This window comes from Nycticebus coucang, chromosome 12 (assembly GCF_027406575.1).
Source record: "Nycticebus coucang isolate mNycCou1 chromosome 12, mNycCou1.pri, whole genome shotgun sequence".
In the NCBI taxonomy this organism is placed as follows: domain Eukaryota; kingdom Metazoa; phylum Chordata; class Mammalia; order Primates; family Lorisidae; genus Nycticebus; species Nycticebus coucang.
Window position 1 is genome coordinate 18,918,642 of NC_069791.1, and position 16,373 is coordinate 18,935,014.

The 16,373-nt window shown below is 38.9% G+C and overlaps 1 pseudogene; it reads left to right on the forward strand.

Annotated features, from left to right (window-relative positions):
* The first annotated feature begins 3,993 nt into the window (after positions 1-3,993).
* LOC128561894 (T-complex protein 11 X-linked protein 2-like) lies at positions 3,994-15,522 on the forward strand (annotated as a pseudogene).
* The last annotated feature ends 851 nt before the right edge of the window (positions 15,523-16,373 follow it).

Below are 16,373 nucleotides of genomic sequence, written 5' to 3' on the forward strand. Positions count from 1 at the left end.
TGGTGATTTTAAGGGGAATTTGGTGTGTAGGGGGCTGGGGAATTGGCATAGCTGATTGGTTGGGTTGGGGGTGAAGTCACAGGGATATAGAAACAGCATTCTTGGGCTGAGTCAGTTTCTCTGCAGCGGCCTTGGGACTGATTGAGTCAACTCCACCATGCGGATCACTGATCCTGCTGGCGTCAGTGGGCCCGCAGGAATGTAGGGTCTGGAAAACATCCGCAATAGAGGTGTTATCTATAGAAGCAATTAGGGAAGTTATAAACCTCGTGACCAGATTCTTAAAACAATAAGAAGTTATAGGAAAGTAGGCAGCGTGGCAGAAGCTAGTTAATTCTTAACTATAGCCATACCCTGCAAAACTCAGGCCTCTAGCAAAGTTTTAACCCCTTGCTTTCCATTGATTTTATGGGAATAGTTTTAAAAACAGTTATCTGAAGTTTGATATTTTTTTGATGATGGTCAAAGGTAGACAGAAAGTCTTAAGCATAGAAAATCGGATAGGTAGGCATGATGCTATAATTCAGTACTATGGGCCTGCCAGAACACAGTGAACTCTCAAACCTCATATTTTGGGCTTTCTAAAGAGTGTGATGAAAGTGGCAACAAGAAGAAAAAACTCCAGTTTTTTTTTTTTTAGGATTAACTTTCACCCTTTTATTGATTCAGTTCAGTGTTTTAACCTTAAGCACATGATGGTAAAACTGTCAGGATTCTCACTGATCTCTAATATAATAGCTTCACTCTATTTTATCAGCCCCATTTCTGAATTTAATATGCTGCTTCCAGTCTTAAGTGAGCTTGCATTTTTGAGAAAGAAGAGTACAAGTTGTCACAAAGAAATTCTACCAGATGCTTTTTAAAAATGGCAAGACAGGCTGAGCCCCGTGGCTTATGGTTCTTATAACAATATTTTGGACAATTGATATTGAGGTGCCCTTCAACTTAGGCTATGGTGTTGATAGCCTGCAACTATTTTCTTCTAGCGTTTCATCTGCACAAGCAAGTTGTTAATTAATTCATCTTCTGTGCAAAAGATCAAATATCAAAATGCCTACTGAGGGAGAGGAGTGTGAAGGGCATTTGGTGGGGGAGGCTCACAATCTGTCAGAGTCTTGCCCAGGAGTGCAGATTGACCTCACACACTGTTTCCAGATTGGACTCTCTTATTCCTCAATTAATTGTAGATAACTCTATTTCATCACTGCCCATCTGTGAAGTGCATTGTTCCCTATGAGGGAACCACATGGTTCCCTACCAGTAACCACCCCCTCTCCCTACATCATGTCCAGAGTCAAATCTCAAAAACTTCTAAATTAGAGCAATAGGGAGCACTCAGTTCATTCCAGAAATAAAACATCTTTGGATCTCTCTCTCATGGTTGTTTTTGTGCCTTCAGCCTTTTTTGTGTGTGTGTGACAGAGTCTCAAGCTGTCACCCTGGGTAGAGTGCTGTGGCATCACAGCTCACAGTAACCTCAAACTCTTGGGCTTAAGCGATTCTCTTGCCTCAGCCTCCCAAGTAGCTGGGACTACAGGCACCTGCCACAATGCCGGGATATTTTTTTGTTGTGATTGTCACTGTTGTTTTCGCAGGCCCAGGCCAGGTTCGAACCCGCCAGCCTTGGGGTATGTGACCTGCACCCTACCCACTGAGCTATGGGCGCCGTTGTGCCTTCAGTCTTTCAAAGAAATTAAAGAACACCAAGAAATAAGCCAAAAGCCACACTGCTGAATGCAATAAAGATAAAAATTACTTGTGCTATAGGAAAACTTTACAGTACTACTCTTGATGAATGTGACAAATGAGGAGAATGACAAAGATACATCTAGAATCACCTGCTGTTGCTAAGGCTTCTTGAAGTATCTTTCATGTTTAAACATAGCAATTCAAAAAATGATGGGTCTTTTTGTGACTACTGTAAGAAGATGCTTTATGGACAATTAAGACCTGTGACATGAAAACAGAGATTACCCGCTTCTTTGGATTACTTTGCTTCCTGATCTGCCTTCTGAACTAAGAGCTCCTTGAGGATAGCTATGATGAAGACTCTGCCCAGGACACTGTGATAGATGGTGGAGGGTGGAGAGAAGCTCTTTGACAAGCATTTTGAGGGACTGGTAGAAATTGGTCTCACAAAGGAAAGGGGGTCAGCTCATTATTGGAAACAAGCAAGGTATGCCCAAAGCCAAAGAGTTGCTGTGGGGAGCATGATCATTTGGGACAATTCAGGTGATGTAGGAGGGCTGCACTGTTAGAATGTGCAGGGGAGTGTAGGTGGAGGAAGACAGGGTCCACAACACCTAAAGCCAAGACTATTAAGAGATGAATTTTCGGGAAGGGTGAGGTGGCTCACGCCTGTAATCCCAGCACTCTGGGAGGCCGAGGCGGGTGGATTGCTCAAGCTCAGGAGTTTAAGAGTAGCGTGAGCAAGAGCAAGACCCTGTCTCTAAAAAATGGCGGAGTGTTGTGGCGGGTGCCTGTAGTCCCAGCTACTTGGCAGGCTGAGGCAAGAGGATCGCTGGAGCCTAAGAGTTTGAAGTTGCTGTGAGCTATGAAACCAGAGCACTCTACCCAAGGTGACAGGGTGAGACTCTGTCTCAAAAAAAAAAAAAAAAAAGAGAGAGTGAGATGAAGTTTCAGCTTTGTTCTTAAAGCTACAGGGAGGAGACCAATCAGATTTGCAGTCTGACAGAAGCACTCTGTTAGCTAAATAAAGTAAGCACTAGAGAGTGGGGAAAAGACCAGAGACAGCAAGTTCAGTTAGGAGGTTATTACAGTGAATCTAGCCAAAATCTGATGATGAACCTAACTAGTGATAATTCAGGAGGCATAGTGAAGAAAAGGTAGATTGTATCTGAGCAGTTAATTTATCAGGAGAATCTACCGTAACTCTGTCAGCACAGCAGAATGTGGCAGTAAAGATGGTGAGCTCTAGAGACAGACTGCCTGGGTTCACATTTTGCACGCTTTGCCACTTTGCCATGACTTTGGGCAAATTGTTTAACTTCTGCTCCCATTCTCTCATCTCCAAAATGGGGGTAGTAACTTAAAACCCTGAAATAGTGCATGACACATAGCAAGTATTTACTTAGCACTTACTATCATTGCTATTGACTCATTAGACTTAGAGCTTGAGTGAAAGAAGAGATCTAGGTTGGTTCACAGTTAGCTGGCTTGACAAGGCGTTGATTGGTTGGGATAGGATCATTGATGGCTTGAATCTGCCCTATTGTTGAGTTGTCAGGATAGCCCATATTGATGTAGGGATAAATCAATTCCATTCCAAAAAACAAAACACAACACACACACCTCTCAGGGTAACTATTAGTATGTTCTAGTCCACTTAATTTGCAGATACTAAAATTACTAAAGAAAAAGATAAAAGATGGAGATGATAAGTAATGTGGAGACTTCATGTTAAATGGCTGGGTCATTCTAGCACCCGAATTTAAACTGAGAAGAATTTCCATCATTTCTTAGATAAGTTACTTAAAACTAATGACAAATGTCAATAAAGCTAGATAGTTGTTTGGCATTTTATAGCTAGAGAAAATGAAGGGTGTGTATGTGTGTGTGTGATGTGTGGAGGTGCTTTATGAAAGTCACTTTCATAGGTTAATCAAATGCTTCATCATCTTTAATGGCAACGAAATACTGATTTTTCAAAAAGTAAATAACTAATGAAGGATGTCTTAGTTTTCTTTCATATCCATTCTTTTAGAGACAACTAATGAAAGTTGGGCAATAGAAGAGCTAGTTGGTAAAAATTCATGTTCAGTAAATATTACTTTAGGTTTCACTTGTTGCTACTCTTACATATTTTCTATAAGTTCTAAATGAATCAAAGGGCAAAGATATACATCCCTATTGTCAATTTCTCTAAGTCCTAATTCTATCTTTTTTCTCCTATCTTTGTCTCAACCTTACAAAGAGAAATAAGAACAGGATTAATATATCACCTTCTAACATTGGCTCAGCCCATCATCTACTATGACTGAGAGCTCCAGCCAGTGGGTAGGCAGTGATATGGTGGAGCTGGCTGTATCACCCACTCCCAAAAGGTGAGTATTAAGTATCTCTTCTAAATTTCCTATTTAGCACACCAAGTTGGTAGCTTAAAATGGGCCACAGTGGTAATATTTATGCCAGTGATTTTTCCACTGGTGTGCTGTGAGAAGATCTTAAGTGTGCCACGAAAATTTTTAAAGATCATTAATTAAATTATTTTTAAAAGAAGTTCAAAGCACAGTAAGTATATTCCTTTCAAAGTTTTTTTTGATCCAAATAATGCGAGATAAAAATGATTGAAAAACACTGATTTATACATGGAAATTGATAAATCAAGGCTTCCCCTCCTCCAGTAAACTGATTTTACGGCATATCATTGATAAAAAATGTCAGAAATATTTTTTTTAAAAATATCTATTTTGAGTGGTGTCAGGTGACGAGAGAGAGAAAAGAGAGCTTTTGACTTCTGGAGAAGTGAAATGGTCTTAAATTCAGCATCAAATCATAAAATTGGTTGAATCATATAAAACTATCTCCAACTATTTTTGTCCTATGAAAATGTCAATACCATATGGTTCAACCTAATATACTATGCTGCAAGTAACAGAAACCCATGTAAGAGGCAGTTTAAATAAATATAGCTTTGTGGCATATCATCAGAAGTCCAAAGGTAAGCCACCCTGGGATATTAGGTATTCAAGGAATTCAACAATGCTATCAGAAATTTATTATCCTGCCCTACCATCCTTAGAAAATTGACTTTTGTCCATGAGATGCTTGTCATCTCATGGTCACAAATGTCTTCTATGCTTCCAGGGACCATGCTTTCATTCCAAGCAGAGAGCAGAGAAGGGCAAAAGCTGTGTTCTGCAAGTTTATCTATGTTAATAAGGAAGACAAACGTTTTCCCGGGATCCTCACCCCAAAACTTCCATTTCCATCTCATTGGCCAAAACATTTCACGTGGTCACTCCAAGATGAAATTGAACAAAATTACTAAGGCAGGTTTAGACCAATCATGATTCATCCCTGACCTTGGGATGGAGACCTCCTATCCCAAAGAGGGAGAGATCTCAGCGGCCACCTCAACAAACTGAGGTTCCATTGGCTGGGGAAAGTAAGGAAGGGTTGGGTATGGGAAGGCCGACAAATGGGGTCTCTCGCCAGGCCCAGGAATCTTCAGAAAGCTTTCAACAAACTCCAAATAAGCTTTCCTGTTTCTGTTTAGCTGTGGGGAAGAACTGTGAGTTACATATAACCCTTCGTGCTGGTTGCTTAGCACTGTATCTAGTTAGCAGATAAGTATGCAGTAAATATGGATCAATTTTGCAAAATTTATATGATTGTAGCATTAAAATTTATTCTTGAAATTTCAGCCTTTATACTTTGGTCTTTATAGAACACAGTGGTCTGTTTTCAACTTTTAAAATAGATTGAGAAGGTCCTTGACATAGGGTAAAAGCACTGGTCTGGCATTTTGACTTATAAGGTTGTTGAACAAAGCTAACGGTATTAGCCAACGTACATTATAACATAAAAATTTCCGAATAAAGAGCCTAATGCTGGTCATTTGGAGAAAATCAGGAGTAAATACACTCTTCTGTGGTGATGATGGCATCATTTAAAAACACTGACAAAGGATTTATCTACCTTGACTTTTGAGGATCATGTTATCTAAATGATTTGTAGCCTTGCTTCTGCAATGGCAGGTCTGACACCATGTAACTAGATAGTGTACTAGTCAAGGGTCACTACCACTTACGTTTTGCTTTCTTGTTGATTTGATGATGGCAAATAGGAGAAGGTACAGGTGCTGTGCTCTGTGCTGGGCTTTGAAGAGGAATAGGTTAACAATGGACATTTTTACCAAATAATTATGAAGTACCTTTGGTCACATTTATAAGTGAGGGCTCCAGAATCAGACACACTTAGATTTTAACCAGTCGTGGCCTTTTACTGGCAGTGTGATGTAACTTTAAATAAGTTATCTAATAACTCAACCTTGGTTCTTCATTTGTAAAATGGTAGTGTGTCAGGTTGACATGAGAATTAAATGAGAAAAGTTATAAATCACCTGACACATTAAGAACTTAATAATGAAGTGATTATTGTGTCTGTTTCCTTTGTCTGCCTTAAAGAAACTTCTCTTGACATGATTGTGTTTGTGATAATGGCTGTGATTAAGAAATACTATTATCCGGGGTGGTGCCTGTGGCTCAAGGAGTAGGGCGCCGGTCCCATATGCCAGAGGTGGCGGGTTCAAACCCAGCCCTGGCCAAAAACCACAAAAAAAAAAAAAAAAAAAGAAATACTATTATCCTCGTAATAAGATATATATGTTTTATAACAATGAGATAATAATGACTGGTGTTTCCCAGGACAAACATGCAATAGCTAATTTTTAGACTTCTTTCCATCCTATCTGTAAATTTTTTAAGAGTATGATTTTGCTTTTTTGGTCTTCTATCTTCTATAGCGAAAAAAGTTATTCCCTTATACTTTGCCTATGAAAAAGTCCATGACAATTATAGAAACCTCTTCTTTCACTTTGAGATGTTAAGAAAAAAAAGCATCTGAAGGAAGTTTTATAACTAAAAGATAAAATCATTGTCATTATCTCTCAATCTTTATTTAACTACTTACTAGAAATAGGGCAGATGTATAAGATCATGTGGTTATGGTCGTAATTCTACAAATTATTCATTAAAAAATGGACATGCTGCCACTCACATTGGACACTGCAGGTTTGAACCTTTATAGATGCAGAATCACTTCTAATTTTTAATCCAAGCAGCCAGAAAGCGCAAAATTTATGTAGTATACAATCAGAATTGGTATTCAAAGTGTACACTTATAGGATCCTGGTATCATCAGAATAACAAGAGTAAAAGTAAATCAAATTAAGTTTAGGGTCAAATACATATTACTGTATTCTGGTTCTTGTATATTGTTAATACATATATGGTTTATATATCATGATAAGTCAACAAATACATTTAATTGTTCTGATAGCTAACATAATTAATAAATGAAGTGAAGCTAAGTAAGAATTTACACATGCTTTTCTATAAATTTTTGTGTAACTCAACATATGGCCGTTGTGAATCTTACTGGGCCTTTCCATATGTCATGTATTTTATTTTTTTTATTAAGTCATATATACGTAGATCATGAATACATTTATGCCTTTGTGGGATTCAATGTGTTGATTATTTGTACAAATTGGAGAGCTTATATCCTACTAATTAACATAGCTTTCACCTCATTTACTTAATCACAGTGTTAAGACATTTGTGTTCAATACTTGGTAGATCTGACTTGTACCCTTGCAATATATGCTCCATAGGTGTGGTCCCACCATTAACCCTCCCTCTATGGAACTACCCCCTTTCCTTCCCATCCCCTCCCCTTCCCTCCTTCATCCTGAGCTATAGTTGTGATTCATCTTTCATATGAAAGTGTGAGTGATTATAAATTGGTTTCACAGTAGTACTGAGTACGTTGGATATTTTTTTTCCATTCCTGAGATACTTTACTAAGAAGAGTATTTTCTTTTTTTTTTTTTGTAGAGACAGAGTCTCACTTTATGGCCCTCGGTAGAGTGCCGTGGCCTCACACAGCTCACAGCAACCTCCAGCTCCTGGGCTTAAGCGATTCTCTTGCCTCAACCTCCCGAGTAGCTGGGACTACAGGCGCCCGCCACAACGCCTGGCTATTTTTTGGTTGCAGTTTGGCTGGGGCTGGGTTTGAACCCGCCACCCTCAGTATATGGGGCCGGTGCCTTACCAACTGAGTCACAGGCGCCGCCCAAGAAGAGTATTTTCCATATGTCATTTAAAGGCTCTTCTACCTCAACAAAGAAGGGAAAAATCACAGCATGAGCCACTAGATGGCACACTAATAGCAGTGATTTCTCCCATAGGCAACCTACCATTTCTGAAATTTATGGAAAGTGAACCAAAACAGATTATATAGGAATACAATGTATTATTGAGTGAATGTAAACATGAAAAGGTTGATGGCAAATGTGAATTTCTATACAGCATTTCCTTTTCCCGTTGATTTATGTTACAAAATCAAAGACTTTTATTTCAATGCCTACATCTCATGCTCACGTGTGTCATTTGGGCCAAGAGGTGAAAGATGTTTCTTTGGCTAATGAAAGATGGTATGGAAGATGTAAGAAATTATCACATAGGAAAGTAACAAGTCTTCCATTCCATATTGATGGATTTAAAGGAATATTCTATTTAAACATTTTAACAAAGGTATTGAAATGCCAGAACTTGAATTTTGAATAGCTTAGTTTTATGTATTGCACATCATCCAAGTCTAGAGAAAGAACCGATGTTTCAACTGCACCAAACGCATGGGCTGAAAAATCACCCAGAAGCAATTCCCTTGGGTTTCTCTGAAACGAATCCTAACACTAATTGGATGCTGATGGGTTTCAGAAATAAATAGTCTGGGCCCAAAGAAAGGAGAAACAAACACAGCGGAGGCAGCGATTAAAGCAGAACAGCAAGTGAACAAACACAGCAGCATCTTCTGCAAGCTGTAGAAGCAACTGGGAAAGCACATTAACTGAAAGGGCTACTTGGGAGGGATGCAGAAATTCTGTGAGAAGAGTGGTGCAATCATTCATCGGGGGTTATGAATTTCCATAGCAGGAAGGCATGCCTGGATAAAAACTAGCTTCGTTTTGTAATGACATAAACTTTTTTTTTCTGAAGCTATAGTATTTGCTTTAAACATCATTGCTTATCAAATACGTCTTCTTCAAGGTCTGACTCACAGCTGTCTCTTACATGAAAATAAAATTCATAATGATAGGGTCCTGGGTCTCCGACCATCTGGTTGTTTGCCTTTGTCTAATTATTCTCATTTGCTGTGAAGCTCCAATTCATATTCTAGCCAGGCAAGTCTGCCCACTGTTCTTGGCTTGTGTTTCATCTCTCTTCCCTTGTGTTTTACTGTGGCAAAGGTAGCTAACTTCCTTTCTATAGTGTAGGGTTGTTACTGCAAAGCCCTGCCATTCAGGACCCACATTTTCCAGCCCTGCCCTTCCTTGCATCCAGGTAGGAAGATGTGACTAGTTCTTGCCAGTGGAATTTGAGCTGAAGTGATATGTGTCATTTTGCTTTGTATTTATTTGCTGTATTTAACATTTTTTTAATTTTTTAAATATTTAATTTTTTTATTTTTAAAATCAAATGTCCACATATCCTGCTCATACGTGTCATTCTGGGCCGAGATAGTTAAGAAATGGTGGCGCCTTCTGTACTTTCTTGCTCCCCATCTGCCAGCTGGAAGTTGAGAAACAGGAAGTTCTTGGAAGACACATGTGGAAAGGGGTGGAGACTCCCAGCTTAGGGCCCTGGTGACAGTGCGGGGTGGAGACTTCCTCCACTCCCACACCCTACCTCCCACCACTCACGCAGGGTTTGGACTTCATGTCAGTGAGGAATAAGCTTCTATTGGGCTACATTATGAAGATTGCTTTTGTTTGTTTTTATACTGAGCAGTGTTACCTTAACTAATTCATTCAAAAAGAAAGTCTATTTTCCTACCTGGAATGCCTTTTCCATTATAGGAGAAGACAAATATTGTTTACTGAGCACTGCTATATGCTAAGGACATCATAATGGTACCATATCCAAAGTGATTTATATGTGACATTCTTTTTTATTTTTCTTTTTAAATCCTTCTTACCCTATGGGCTAGCTGGGTATGGGAGTGAAAGAGGAGACAATGGAGAGATTTTCCAAAAGCAGATTTTTGCTCCTAAGAACAAAATCATGAGCATATCAAAACATAGATACGTGTTTTCTATTTGTAATGTTTTCATCATAAAATATTCTTGGTTTTTACATGGTGCTGCGCCAGACAGAATTTTCAAATAGGATTTTAAAATTTTACTTTCAGGACTACTTTGTGGGCCTTTTAATATCTCCATATGTTTTTTAAGTTTTGCATTGCACCCCTCTGTATATGTGTATACATAAGTTTTTTTTTTAAACATGTTTATAAAACTAATATTTCCATAAATTTGATTCCAAAAGTAGAAACTTTAGGCTGAGTCAAAACCAGGAGAGTTTATATTTGGAAGAGACAGGGATTCTGGTGTTCCTGCAATCCCTTTTCCCTTCTGTCTCCCCTGGCTGCCAACTCAAACACAATGCCATGTCTGTGTTCCAAAAGGCAGTGACCCCTTGGGCATAGAATCAATATAGGGAGAGGACAACCAAAAAGAGTATGTTATTCAAATTTAAATCAAGAGTACAGATTCTTCTGAGCTTCACTTTTTGGTAAAGATCATCCAAATTAAACTTTAGAGTCTGTATACAACTGCCTTTAGCTGTCTTCAAGAAAAGGTGACTCGTAACTAGTCCATAATTGGAAAATTTTGACAGGCAATTACATTCACACTAACCTTTTGCTGAGACATTTGTAAGAGTGAGATGTCTCTGGGATTATTAAGATTCTGCTTCATAACTGGAAAATTCCATCACTTTCAATAAATTTTCAGACTTTCTCCTTTGGGTCCAAAGTGACTGTAAAATGCCAATTAGAAAATTGCAAACAATGGGCTCACAAGATCTGGAAGAATTCCAAATTGTTTAGTGGGCTTATTGAGCCATTTTCTGAACAATGAAAGAAATGTGGGAAACACAGCAGCTACTTTAAAGAACGTTATTGTTCAACACTGAGTCGCCTTCTGTGTGATGTATCTTGATGCACTTTAAAGTTCATAGAATCAGGCCATCTCAAGTTAGAAAAGGCTTTACAAGATGATTTAAATCTGTCGTTTTCCCCCCTCATTTTATCTTTATAGAGAGTGATATATTTAAATCGATAACTTAAAAATAAAGTATCCTCAGGAGGTGCTGGGAGCAGTGGAACATAGCAAGAATAAAACTCTCATCTGTTAAGAATTTACTAGGTGGATGTGCTGTGCTGGATATTATATACCACAATATAGCATTTAACCCACACATGAATCCTATTAGGTAGGTATTATGATTTCAATTTACCAATGGAAATTATTATAAGGTAAGTGACTTACTCAACAGTGTAATTCTTAGCAAGTGGGGAAGACCTGAAGGGAACCTGTGACTTTTTTCCTGGCTACAAATCTCATTCATGAGAGAGAGTCTTTAAGAAGCTTTTGATTTAGTTCACATGAAAGGTAGAAGGTGAAATAACAATAGGAAATGTAAACAAAAAGTCACAAAAATATATATGGACTGTTCTAAGAAGGTTCGTGATTCATTTCCAATGACTGATACAGACAAGAAGTGACTTAGAGGCTCAAGGTCTCTCTGAATAGAGAAATATATTTAGATCAACAATATTTATGAATATTTACCTTGTGGATAGTGCTGGGAGTAGGGTGACTCAATACGAATAAAGCTCCCTGAACTGAGTTATTGCCTGGAGTGGCCAGCAAAGCCTTCTTTCTCAGAGCAGGAAGGAGGTGAGATAGCAAGTGTTGTTCAGAGGTAGAGGGAACGAGATGCAAAAATGTGTGGAGGTGGAAGGACAAGACTGGCCAGGGGGACACACCCGTGTACCAGTTTGACCTGACTGAACATTCCCATGAAGAGGCAGAGAAGCTAAGGCATTGGAGGGTTTGGTAATTATGAATTGGTGAGTCTTTCAACTACGCTGAAAGCAGTAGTGAATACCTAAGCTTTTTGAGCAGAGGCATGAACAATAAATTCACCCAGGTGGTCAAGAAATTTACTCACAGAAAAAGTAAAAAAAAAAAAAAAAGTTACTCAAGGAAAAGTACCCATCCTGATTTAAGAGAAACAATGTGTCTGATCCCATTTGAAAAATCTGTAATGGTGTTTGTGCTTGATGAGCTGGGCTTCTTATGAACTTATTTCTAAAACACACTTGGTTGCCTATAGTATAACCCCAGCCATCTTTACATTCCACCAATGAGAAATAGGGAGAAGTAGCAGACCTGTGGAAATGTTCATTAAAATTCTAAGTATATACTCCTTTAGGATAGTGCTAGAAAAGGGTGTAGGCCTAATGGAGGGTTGTATCTGGGTTGCCATAATAAAATAACCATGGACTGGGTGGTTGAAATGACAAATTTAACTCCCACAGTTTTGGAGGCTGGAAATCCAAGATCTATGTTCCATTACATTTGGTTTCTGATGAGAACTCTCTTCCTCACTTGCCAACAGCTGCCTTCTTACTGTGACCTCACATGGCAGTGAGAGATCGAGATCATTCTCTCTTCCTCTTTTTATAAGACCACCATCCTACCAGATTAGGGTCCCTAATTATGACCTCATAAACCTTAACATTTTCTAAAGACTCTATCTCCATATATAGTCATACTGGAGATTAGGGTTTCGGTGTATGAATCTGGGGGAGAAAGAATTCAGTCCATAGACGTTTAGATGCAGCCACTCAAGCAATGAAATACTAGGGATTTTTCATTTATGAGTTTGGAAATTATATGGAAGTTGAAAAATCACCACCATCATAGGTAAACAGGTAATATTTCCTACCACATTCTCTATTTTGTAGAACCTTGCCATAATCTTCAAACTTATAAAGACTATTTCTTTTCCTATATTAAAATAATATGAATCATGACATATGATTAATGAGTTATTTTAGATAACTGTATTATAGCTCTATGAAATCACATGGTCTGCCAAATTGACCTTTTCCTAATAATAGTTTCCATTTAGTTGATGACTAAGCATATGTTGGGATGTGACATATATTATCTCATTTATCTTCACGATGGCACTATAATGTAAAGATCTCTCTTCCACAGATGAGAAAATTGAACCTTGGAGAACTTAGGTAATAGTACAAGATATAGCCAAATTTCACACCCAAGCTTGGCTGATTCCAAAGTCCAGAAATTCTCCTGTACCATATTTCCATTGTTGATAGGATATTGTATTTCACTGCATTGATGATGCAAGAGATAAAAATGACATTTTCAAAAATTAAGATTTTGAAAGAATGGGGAACAACAACCATTAGAATCACCCAGAATTTTTTTTAAACCCAGATGCAGTTCTTATCTTTCTCCATGAATCATAAACATTCAGACAAGCCAAGTCCATGGAACCAGAAACCAAAGAGAAGCTCCAAGTCTTTGGAGGGAGCATACCTCTGCTGACACTCTGGGTTTTGATTTTTGGCCTCGACAACTGTGAGAAAATGCATTTCTGTTGTTTAAGCCACTACGTCTGTGGTAGCTTGTCACAACATCTTGAGGAAACTAAGTCAGGGACATAATGATTTAGATGACATAAAGTAGCAAAAGTAATAAAGGTAGGATCAAATGTGGAAGTGAGAGAGAAAATAATTGCAAATAATATATGACATCTTTATGCCACTCAAGAATGTGATAGGAACTTGCCATTTAACAATTTAATAGGCTATTTTGATGTTGGTCATCCACCCTTAAAAGCTCCAGCTATTCATCTTTAACCATTTTAACAATATTGAGCAGACCCTTGTAAATTGTATCTACATTAACTGGGAAAAGTCATTCAGTCTAGATAGTTAATCTCATTGTCCAAGGAGTCTTTACATGAGTCTTAGTATCTCAGAAAAGCACAATTCATTTCCTTCCCAGACATTAGTGGTAAGGCTAATATCAAACAGGAAAAACAGACAGCAATTGTCCTGAGAATAAGTACTCACAAAGGCGGTGGGAGGTGACAGCAGGAGGTAACTCTTTTTATTTTGTGCTTTTGGAGGTGCAAATGCCATTTCCTCCTATTCTTCACCAAGTATAGATCCCAGTGATGAAGTCTTTCCCACTCCTTTAGGAAACACGTAGTACAACATGGACTGGGATGCTTCTATAGTTAATGTGATTCAAAAACAAAAGACAGGGGGCAGCCGGTCCAGAACAGAGGAAGAGAGAACATCAAGATGCCCAAGAGTGAGGAAACTGTACTTCAAATTGATCCCAATGAAGCAAAGTGTGGAGCCCATAATTCTGAAACATCAGAGAAGAACCAAGAAGAGGAAGACTTCTGTTTAAATAACTACCCTGTTTACCCGAAAATAAGACATCCTCCAAAAATAAGACCTACTTACAGGAAACATAAGACGTCCCCTGAAAATAAGACCTAGCGCATGTTGGGAGCACACCTTAAAATAAGACACTGTCTTATTTTCAGGGAAACAGGGTACTCTCCTCGTCTAATAGAAACAATTAATGAAGTTTCCAGGATGAGCATTGCTCATGAAATCATGGTAAACCAAGATATCTACATGGAAGAGAATGTTTTATCTCCAAACAGTCTGGAAGACAGGTTCATGGAGACATTGTACAATGTTTTTTGGGGCCATTTAAGAGAACAACTCTTGAGTAATCCTCCCGAATTCACTTGTGCTCTTGAACTTATGACAAAAGTTAAGGAGTTTTTGCTATCACTGCTACTACCACGCCACATTCACCTAAAAAATGAGATTAAAGAAGTTCTGAACATGGATCTCCTCAAGCAAGAAGCAGAACATGGAGCCCTAGATGTCTCTCGTCTCTCTAGCTACATTCTTTGTTTGATGACCCTGCTATGTGCACCAGTTTGAGATGAAGCAGTGTAAAGAAACTACAGAGCATAACAGATGCAGTACAGTTACTGATGGGCATCTTCCATGTTCTGGGCCTAATGAAAATGGACATGGCGACCTATACCATCCAGAGCATTCGACCCTACCTGCAGGAATATTCCATCCAGTATGAAAGAGCTAAATTCCAGGAACTCCTTGACAAACAACCCAATCTCCTTGATTACACCAAGAAATGGCTAACCAAAGCAGCCACAGACCTCATTACACCATGTCTGAATTCTCCTGACATGCCCAGCTCCTCCAGCACAGCCTGTTCACCTCCAAACAAGGCAGCTAAGAATTCAGATCCTCCCAATCCCATAATGGTGCTATACCAGGGCTACCTGAATCTCCTCCTCTGGGATCCTGAAAATGAATTCCCTGAGACTCTGCTGATGGACAGAATCCAGGTCCAGGAAATGGGGTCCCATTTGCGCCACTTGACTATATTGGCTTCAGTCTTACTAGTGGCTAGAAGTTTCTCTGGTTCAATTTTATTCAACTCACCTGGATTTGTGGATAAACTGAAATGTATAACCAAGGCTGTGACTGAGGAATTTAACTCCAAGCCTGAAGAAGCTATGTTGAACGTGAGTGAACAGGTGTCTCAGGAAATTCCTTGTGGCCTCAAGGACCTGGGCTTTACTGCCCTAAGCAATGAAAACACAGTATGTCTTATAGGACAACTCCAGAACATCACCAAGAAAGAAAACCGTGTCCGTAGTATCATTGATAGCGCCTCCTTTTGTTTCTCAAATGCTGTTTGGTTCATGGTATGCAGGAGTCTCTGCTACACTTCCCTGAAGGCCTTAATCACATCAAAGGAGAGTTGACAGAACTAGGCCGGAAGTTTGTCAAGCTGATGCATCATAATCAGCAGGTATTTGGCCCATACTATGCTGAGATCCTAAAGAAATGTCGATACTCTAGCTCAAGCACAAGAAACAGAAGTGGAACCTATCTGATAGTGCTGGACTCCAGCCATGGCAACAGGGACCCAGGAGAGAGGGCTCAGCATGTTCCTGAGATGATATCACCTGTGGCCAGCACAGAAGCCAGCCATCTTCCTCACTACAGCCGGGATACAGGGCTGCAGGGGTCAGCATGTAAACACCAGCTGACCTAACCCCCTTCATTAATTAATAAACTTCTGAGCTGCAAGAAAACAAACAAACAAACAAACAAAAGACAATTTACTGTGGTCCTCTTGGGTGTTATGCCAGTAATCCTGTTCTACCTCTAAGTATTACGTCATCTTTTGAAGGATTCAGAGGTAGTTACCAATTATTGTTCCTCAGGCCAATTAAAAATAAACATACAGTGTGAGCATTAAGTCCTATTTTGTTTATCGCCGTGGTTATATAGGGCCAATCCACCATGACATTTACTCTATTTTACCTGGATCCTTGCTGTAATCAGGACCCTTTGAGATTATGCTGGTAGTTATGTTATAAATTTACTAATTTGATATCTCCAAATTTATACTTCTTGCCTCAACATCTTTTCTAAACTCCAAACTGAGGATGCCTAAATACCATAAAAGTTATTTGACATCTTCACTTGGATGAACAACCAAAAAAGAACTTTTGATTTGATTTCCTTCCCCAGACTTGCTTCTTTACCAATGTTCCCAATCAGTGCCCAATTGTTCAAGTCAGAAATCATGGAATCATTCTCTCTTCTTTTCTTCTGACAACCACCTCACCTCATGTCTATATTGGATACCATGGGCATAACTTTCCAAAACTATTCTG